The following is an 8,388-nucleotide window of genomic DNA, read 5'->3' as shown; positions in this document are numbered from 1 at the left end:
GGACTGCTATAGTTGTTCTATGATCCTTTGTCCTTATGTATGCTATCTCATGGTGACAAAATGGTTGCTGCACATCTATGTTTCATGCCCAATTCCAGGCAGGAAGAAGGGAAAAAGAGGTTACTTCTAGCAAGGCTTTGTCTTTGTATTCAGAAAGTATATGTCTTCCTGAAATTTATGCCCCATTTGTCATGTCTGAGCAACAGACATGGGTTATTACTTGGTACAAGGAAGGACAGGGAATAGAGGATTTTAGCTTTCCATCTTCTATCATAGAGGAAGGCAAGAGAGTAACAGGGTACGGATAAATTTGGGGTAGCCAATTCATAACACACTCCATTGGGAACTCAACTTGGAAACCAAAATAAGAACAAATTTTCCCAGTTTTCATTTTGGGAGCCAATCTACCTGCACTCTCAGCCCATATGGCTACAGTGAAACTGAACACATATTTTCAAGGCAAAAGATTTGTGTAGGGTCAAATGAGTCTTGCATAAGCCAATCAACATTTATCATTGTCCTCAATTGATAGGTTGCTCAGGGATGGATGTGTGACCCAATTTGAGCCAATGGGAGAAAGTCTAAGACTGGTTGGAGCTGCTGAGGAAGGGAGACTTCCTTTTCCATTTGCTTGGAGCTGAGATGGTCCAAATGTGAACCTGTTGGGGGATATAATATAGAAAGAACCTTCCTGACGATGGCACCAACACAAAAGACAGCAAAACAGAGTGAGAGAAAAAGGAAAGGAATTACACCCTGATGGCATATTTTGAGCCCCTGGATCCAGCCATGCCAGAGACCAGTATATCTTAAATTTCCCAGTATGCTAGCCAGTAAATCCTCATCCTTTTTATTTATTTTTTTTGGTTGAGTTCTGTCTCCTCCTATTGAAATGACCTTGAATGATAAGGTCTTGAAAGGAAATTTTCTGTTTTAAAGGGGACTCAAAGAGACTTCTTCCTCAGAAGAATAAATTTCAGTTGGTAAAAAGCTAAGCATCAGACCAGACCAGTGTGGGAGGTATATTTAAGTTCTTTAAAGCATATGTGTGAACAAATACTTGTCCATGAGTAGCTATGAAGAAAATAAGATTGTGTGGTTCCAGGCTGGTAGAATAGATGTTTAGGGATCATGGTTCTAGTTTTCATACTACTAACAACATGCTCTGCAACCCTGTTCAAACAGCTACAGCTTTCTGAATCTTCACATTTTCATTTCTAAAGTTGGGTCCATAGCACCTGCTATGTCAAGCTAATAGTCGAGGCTCAAATCAGGCAATATATGGGAAGGCCCTATGAAAAGATAAAACACCACCCAAAGGAAATCGTATAGAACAGGGGTCAGCAAACTACAGCCTACAGGCTAAATCCAGTCTTCCCCCCTGTTTTTATAAATAAAGTTTTCTTGGAATAAGATCACATTCATTCATTTAAGTACTGTTTATGGCTGCATTTTGCTAAAGCAGCAAAGTTGAGGGGTTCCCTTAGAGACCGTATGGTCTCAAAGCCTAAATATTTACTATGGAGACCTTTGCAGAAAAAGTTTGATGACCTCTGGTCTAGACTGAGACCAACCCTTTTAATAACACTGAGGAAAAAAACTCTATTATCTAATCAGCATCCCCTGAGACATTGGTGGTACTCATTTTGCTTTTCTCTTCTTCTTTTCCACTTCTGCCAGCTATGGTTGTAATGCCATTAACAATGAAAAACTGAGCAGCATGGAAAAATGAAAATGGGAAGTAATTCAAAATATGTTCTTTTTTAATATGCATTGCACACAGCTGTTGAACTAAATTTGATTATTATTCTATTGGAACAAAGGCATTTTGGACAGCTAGATTGGTGCTTTAGAATACATGCAAAAGATGTCTCAAGTTGGAATCCAAAGAATAACTTCTGCTTCATCAGCTTCTGTGCATTACCTCAGCTGTTTGCATGTGGTTGAGCAAGTTGAATCAATAGCTCCAAAAGACTTGTCCTCAGGACTTTACGAAGGGAAGGATAGAATTACAGTATTTACCCTTTGTAATGGGTCACTTAGGGCAACTTTATATCAGGTGTTCATTCATTCAGACAAAAAGTACTTGCTGAGAGTTAATACGGGCTTGTCACTGTGCCAGGCAGTGGAGTTAAATCTTTTGACAAGATAGAATGATTTCCTGTTGATCCCTGACCTATGGCACTTACATCCTCTTGGAGGATGCAGTTTTCATTTAGTTTCTGCTTGACCTTAACATGCTGGTGCTTAGCTTGTGCTTAAACACAACTAGCAAGGGAAAGCACATTTCATGGTTGGATATCTGTAATCATTAGGGAAGTTTATTATTACTATCATCATCGTCATCATCATCATTATCAATCTGAAATAAAGTTCCTTACAGTGTCCCTCTTCTCATCCTGTGGTACACTCAGGCCCATCACAGATCATATCTGTTCTCTTTGCTCCCTTTTCCACAAAACAGCTTTTCTGATAGAAGAGTTCTCAAGGTCTATAAATTCTTTCCACGTTAAAACCCACCAATTTTTCCAACATAGATTTAGAATTGTAGTTAAATTTCTATTTAACGTTAACCCATGTTATTTCCATTACAAACTATTCTAAGTGTATGTAAAAATAGAAATTTGTGGCAGTAAATCACAATTATTTGCAAAATACCCATAAAGCCAAGATTAATTTATTTTATGCCTAGATATGATAGGAATAATAAATAGCAACTCTTTGTTAGGGTGATTTCTAAATCTAAAAAAAATCATCTGACTATTCACATTTACAATGGAAATGGGTGACAGTTACTAGCTTGAAAAATTGAACTGGGGTATATAAGAAGTTTTGGTTTCCAGAAATTTTTGATTAGTAATATGTCAAATTAAATACATTTTTAATACTTTAGATTTAGCTTGAAAGTGGAATTGGGTTTTGGCTTACTTTAAAACAACTATCTGCACCAGCAGACAAAGTCATTGTAGGTGATATTATCCCACAAGAATAAAAGTTGAGAGTTTTCAGCACTCTAAGCATGTACTGAAATCCTGCAAATCTTCTCAGTCTTTACCTTATTGAAAATGGTTTATTGAATTGTTAAAATAGCACAAGACCATAGAAACTGTAGGACCACATCCAAGAGTAGATAAAAGAGTCTTTTATTTCCATGCTGTCCGCCAGGATTATTTCCTCTTCTCTAATTTTTGCCGTATAGAACCAGATAGAATTACCTGATACCTGATAGAATCCCTGATTTCAACCATTGTGATGAAATGCTCTTACCTACATAACATGGTTAATTTCAGTCTCAGCAGTGAATAGGAGATCCTAGGATGGTCATCCCATTACCTCCCCAGGATGCTTGAGCTTGGCCACAGCTGCCTTCCAAAATGTGAGATAGGTGGGATAGCATTCCAGTTGGCTCACAAAGGTACTGGCTTAAAACCCCATTTCTTTTGCTCATGAATCAGCAATCTGGGCAGGACTCAGAGGAGACTGTACATTTTTGCCCACTTAGAGTCAGTTGGGCCTGCCCAAAGTCTGAAGTTGGGAGCATCTGAAGGTCTGCCCACTATCACATCTGGTGCCTGGCTGGGGAAGAGGAAAGCAGCTGGGGACTGGAACACCTGGGGCTCCTCCATCACTTTATGGTCTCACCTCATGATGTCTCCAGCTTAACATCTTCAGAGTACGTGGACATCTTACCTATTATCTCATCGTTCTCAAGGTGCATGTCCCAACAAACAGGTAGAAACAGGTAAGAAGATGTAACATTTTTTAGCGCCTAGCCTTGCAGGTCATGTAGCATCACTACTTCTTCTGTAGTCACAAATTTAAGGGGTGGGCATGGACCCCACATCTCAGTGGAGGAATGTCAATATCACATTGTAAAAGCATGTGGGATGGGAGATATACAACCTGGTACAGATAAGTCCAGGAGCTTTATATCTGCTCTTGCCTATTATGAACACTTTGAATTTTGGAAACTTGTTTAAACTAGAATGTAGAGTTGAAAGGAGTTTAAAGTGTCACTTCCCATAGCCACTATAGGTTTGTAAAGTAAGGGGAAACCACTCTCCTCCTCACCCACTTCTCAGCCTTTTATAATTTTCTTCAGCCTCCATTCCCTTAATCTCCCAAATGCTCCTGCTGAACTAACTGCCCCTCCCACCTTAAATGCCACCTTTTCTTACTCTCATCTCCAGATCTCTTCCTCCTGAAGCTTGGCAGTTCCTCAGCTACCCCCATAATCCTGCTCAGGCTCTACACTGTTCTTGACCCATAGCAGAAATTTCCCAGGGGCAACCTCACTTTCAATCACCAACTCCTGCACCCAAATACTGACTCAAATCCTCTATTCCTCCAGCTTTCATCCCTTTTACATCCCTGTCCATAGACCAGATTTTTCTTTTCAGACTGCCACTCCCAAAATTCCCATGACTCTGTCAGATAACTCCAAGTCCAGCATCCCCTCAACTGTTCACATTCTCTTCTTGCCAGTTTTTGTCCTAAAAATCTTAGGACCTCAGTCAACAAAATAGACTCACTTTCTTTGCCTGGCTACAGCATTTCAAGTCTCAGCCCTCCAATTTAGACAGACATGACTTTCTTACTAGGACTACAATTCTTTACATTTTTGCATTTTTCTGTCTTCCTTATCTGCTATTTTTCTTTTTCTTTTTTTTAATTTTAAGAGCACTGCTTCTGTCATCTCCTAATAATGGCATATCTTTTTATGATATATGTACAATATCATATGATACATGTGATACATAAATATATCTATTGATGGAAATTTAGTTTGTTTTAAATTTAGTGTAATCTTTAACAATGATGCAACAAATATCTGTGTACATACCTCTTTGCATGCATGTTTATCTTAGGTGGGATGCTTGAGAAACAGACTCTGAAAGACATATTTGCAGATGTTTTATTAGGAGTCCTCTTGTGAATAACTGTAAGGGAGTGAGGAAAGTGATGCAGTTATAACAGAGGTCTCAGCCAATTCCACAGAAAGCTAAGAAAGTGGAATGCCCAGGACTCTATACCTCTGCATTGAAGGCATTGGACAAGAGATACCCCTTGGTAGGGATGGAGGGAGCTGGGAAGTTGTAACTTTGACTGAGGCGACTCCCTTTTGCTGAAGACAATTCCTGGGGAGGAACACAGCATTATCAACTATCAGACAACACTATTGGCATCTGGGAAAATGAGTGCCTCTGTCTTGAATGTGGGATCTGGGCACAGCATCAAGACATCTATTACAATGTCCCATTATCCTTAGGATAAATTCCTAAAGATAGATTTGTTCCGTCAACCGATAAGCATGTTTTAAAATACCATTTTGTCAAAAGGCATGTTTTGTGTAACTTGATTATTTTAAATTTATCGAGATTTATTTTGTGGCCCCATATATGGCCTACTTTGGTAAATGTTTGTGCACTTGTAAAGAATGTGTCCTCTGTTGATGTTGGATGGAGTGTTCTATAAATGTCAATTAGGTCAAGTTGTTTGATAGTGTTGCTCAAGCTTTTTATGTCTTGTTGGTTTTCTGACTTCTTGATCTATGAATTCCTGAGAGGAACAATTAAATATCCAACTATAATTGTGAATTTCTCTATTTTCCTTGCTGTTTTCTCAGTTTTTGCCTCATGAATTTTGAAGCTCTATTACTGGTATATAAACTTTCAGGGATGTTATGTGTTCTGATGGATTGACCTATTTATCATCATGAAATGACTTTTTTATTCATGGAAACACTCTGCTCTGACATCTACTTTGTTGAATAGTAATATAACCACTCTACTTTTCATTTGATTAGTGTTAGCATGGTATATATTTTTCCATCCTTTCACTTTTAACCTATTTGTGCCTTTATATTTGAAATGTGTTATTTGTAGGTAGCATATATTTAATTCTTAGATTTTTATGCAGTTCGGTAATCTGTGATCTTTAACAAGGGTGTTTAGATCATTCACATTTAATGAGATGATTGAAATAATTAGGCTTGAATCTATTATTTTGAGATTTGTTTTCTATTTGTCTCATCTGCTTTTTATTCCCTTTTCCCTTTTTTTCTGCCTTCTCTTGGATCGATATGTATGGTTTAATTTCATCTCCTTCATTGATTTATCATATGTAACACTGTTTTGGTATTTTAGTGGTTGCTTTAGAGTTTGTGGCATACATTCTTAATTTATCAGTCTACCTTCAAATGATAGTATAATACTTCACATGCTGTATAAAACCTTATGATAGTATATTTCTATTTCATTCCCCCTAGACTTTATGATCATACACTTTACTTATATAAATGTTCTAAATGCTTAATTACATTGTCATTATTTTTGTGTTAATCTGTCATTTAAAATTTTAAAGAGATTTAAATAAGAAAAAATCATTTATTTATTCATGTAGATAGGATTTCTGGTGTTCTTTTTTACTTTTGTAGATCCATGTTCATATCAGGTAGCAGAGGAAAGGAATAGTTTTGCTTGCAAGTGAAGATACTTCTTGCTTTGGGAATGGGAATTGTCCATCACCATCATTTTGTTGGTTGCCAAGGCAAGTCTGAAGAACTGGAGTGTAGGAATTGGCTGCAATTCTGCTGGGATTCAGGGCTCATATGAACCAGCATATGAACAATCTTAAGATTTAAGTCTCTGAAAAATATATTGAACAGTTACATTGAAAATTATAGGTTCAAATAAAAGGAGAAGAGGAACCATGGTTAAGAGTATTATAAATGTGTATAACTTTGTTATATTGGGGAAATAGATTATCATATATCTCAAAAAAAAACCCTGCTAAGGGGATATTGATTTCAGGAAGCCTAAGGTTTCTAGACATCCCTAGAGCCCTTGGAAACACTTTTGTTTGAGGCTTGTTTACTGTGGCAGTTTGTAAAATCTGCCTAAGACCTGCATAAGCATAATCTCTGGAATGACTCCCAACTCACTTTGAAATCTCTTAGCCATAAAAACTCTCTTTTATTTCATATTTCCCCCTTTTGGTCAAGGACTTTGTCCAAATGTATTTCTGATTAACACTTGGTAATAATCCCTTGGTTCCAGGAAGGCTCATCCCTGGGAGTCATGCCCCATGTTGAGAGGAAGATAGTAAGTTCATTTGTAGAGTTCAGTTTAAAGAGAGGCCACATTTGAGTAACAAAGGAAGTTTTCAGGAGGTAGCTCTTAGGCATTAGTTATAAGTAGGCTAAGTTCCATTATTATGGGAATAAGGTTCATAAGTATGATCATTAAGATTCAGGTTTGGCTTATTGGCATGTTCTTTTTTATAAAGTGAGGCTTGTATATTCCAGAGATTTTTGCCATTTTATTTGAGAAAGTAGCCAGACTTTCCCAGGAAAGAAGTTTAATATTTTGTTAGCTACTATGTGGGCCTCTATCTAGCTAGCAAACATACCTATGACAACAAGAATACATTTAAATACTATAGAAGTATGCTTTAGGTGCACCCCTCTATCAACACCCTGTACTAATGACACACCTTTGTTATATTAATAGTTCTTCAAAGAACTTTCTTATGTTCCTATTAGCCAAAATCCCCAGCCACCCCAGATATCACTGTTACACAGTCCCGTTTTATCAGCTAACTTTCCTTCTAGCAACATGTATGACCCAAAACTTCCCTTTTCAACCACATTCACACACATTTCAGCACTGTTAATTATACTCACATCTCTATGCCACATGGTCAGCTCTTGAGAAAGAATTTCTAAATTCAGACTACAGGACTTCACAAGCTGGTATTGTCATTATTTTATCTGATTCAGTGTCATAGAAACATAAGTCTCAGACAAATCACCAATAGAGTGCTTAAAAAAGCTAACATGTGATAAATAATTCCCCACCTCCCTCACCCACACACATTTATATGGAAACAAATTTATTTCTGCAGTTTTCTGACAAATGAAGACACTGCCAAGATTATTATAGTTAAAAAGGTGGTGAATATATAGGAGATTTTACCTATGATTGTGTTTTATTTTTTATTCCTTTTCCTAGTCTAAAAGGCTCAGGGGAAAAATCTATGGTATAGTCCTCTACTTGGACAATTGCACCTTAATGGAAATATTAAATGGACTTCCATTGTGGAGGAAGAATTTGCTTATCAAAGCCAAAGTATTATCTGTGGGTATCCGTAGTATTTCTTAACAATGATCACTACCTTCCATACTCTTTGTTTTTTGGATCTCCATTAGTTATGCAGTTCAGTTCTCAGCTCCATGGAAACCCATTAGAGCATACTGACTCCCTGACTTCATACTAGTGCTGTTTAGGGTTCAGTCAGCCTTCACATGTGAAACCTGGAGTTCAAGCTGTGAAGATCTAATCCAACCTTCTCCTTTTAGAGATAGGGAAAGGGGAGGTCTATGAACAG

The sequence above is a fragment of the Dasypus novemcinctus genome, chromosome 2, assembly GCF_030445035.2.
Source record: "Dasypus novemcinctus isolate mDasNov1 chromosome 2, mDasNov1.1.hap2, whole genome shotgun sequence".
NCBI lineage: Eukaryota > Metazoa > Chordata > Mammalia > Cingulata > Dasypodidae > Dasypus > Dasypus novemcinctus.
The sequence above is the reverse complement of the archived record's forward strand: the minus strand, read 5'-3'. Positions refer to the sequence as shown.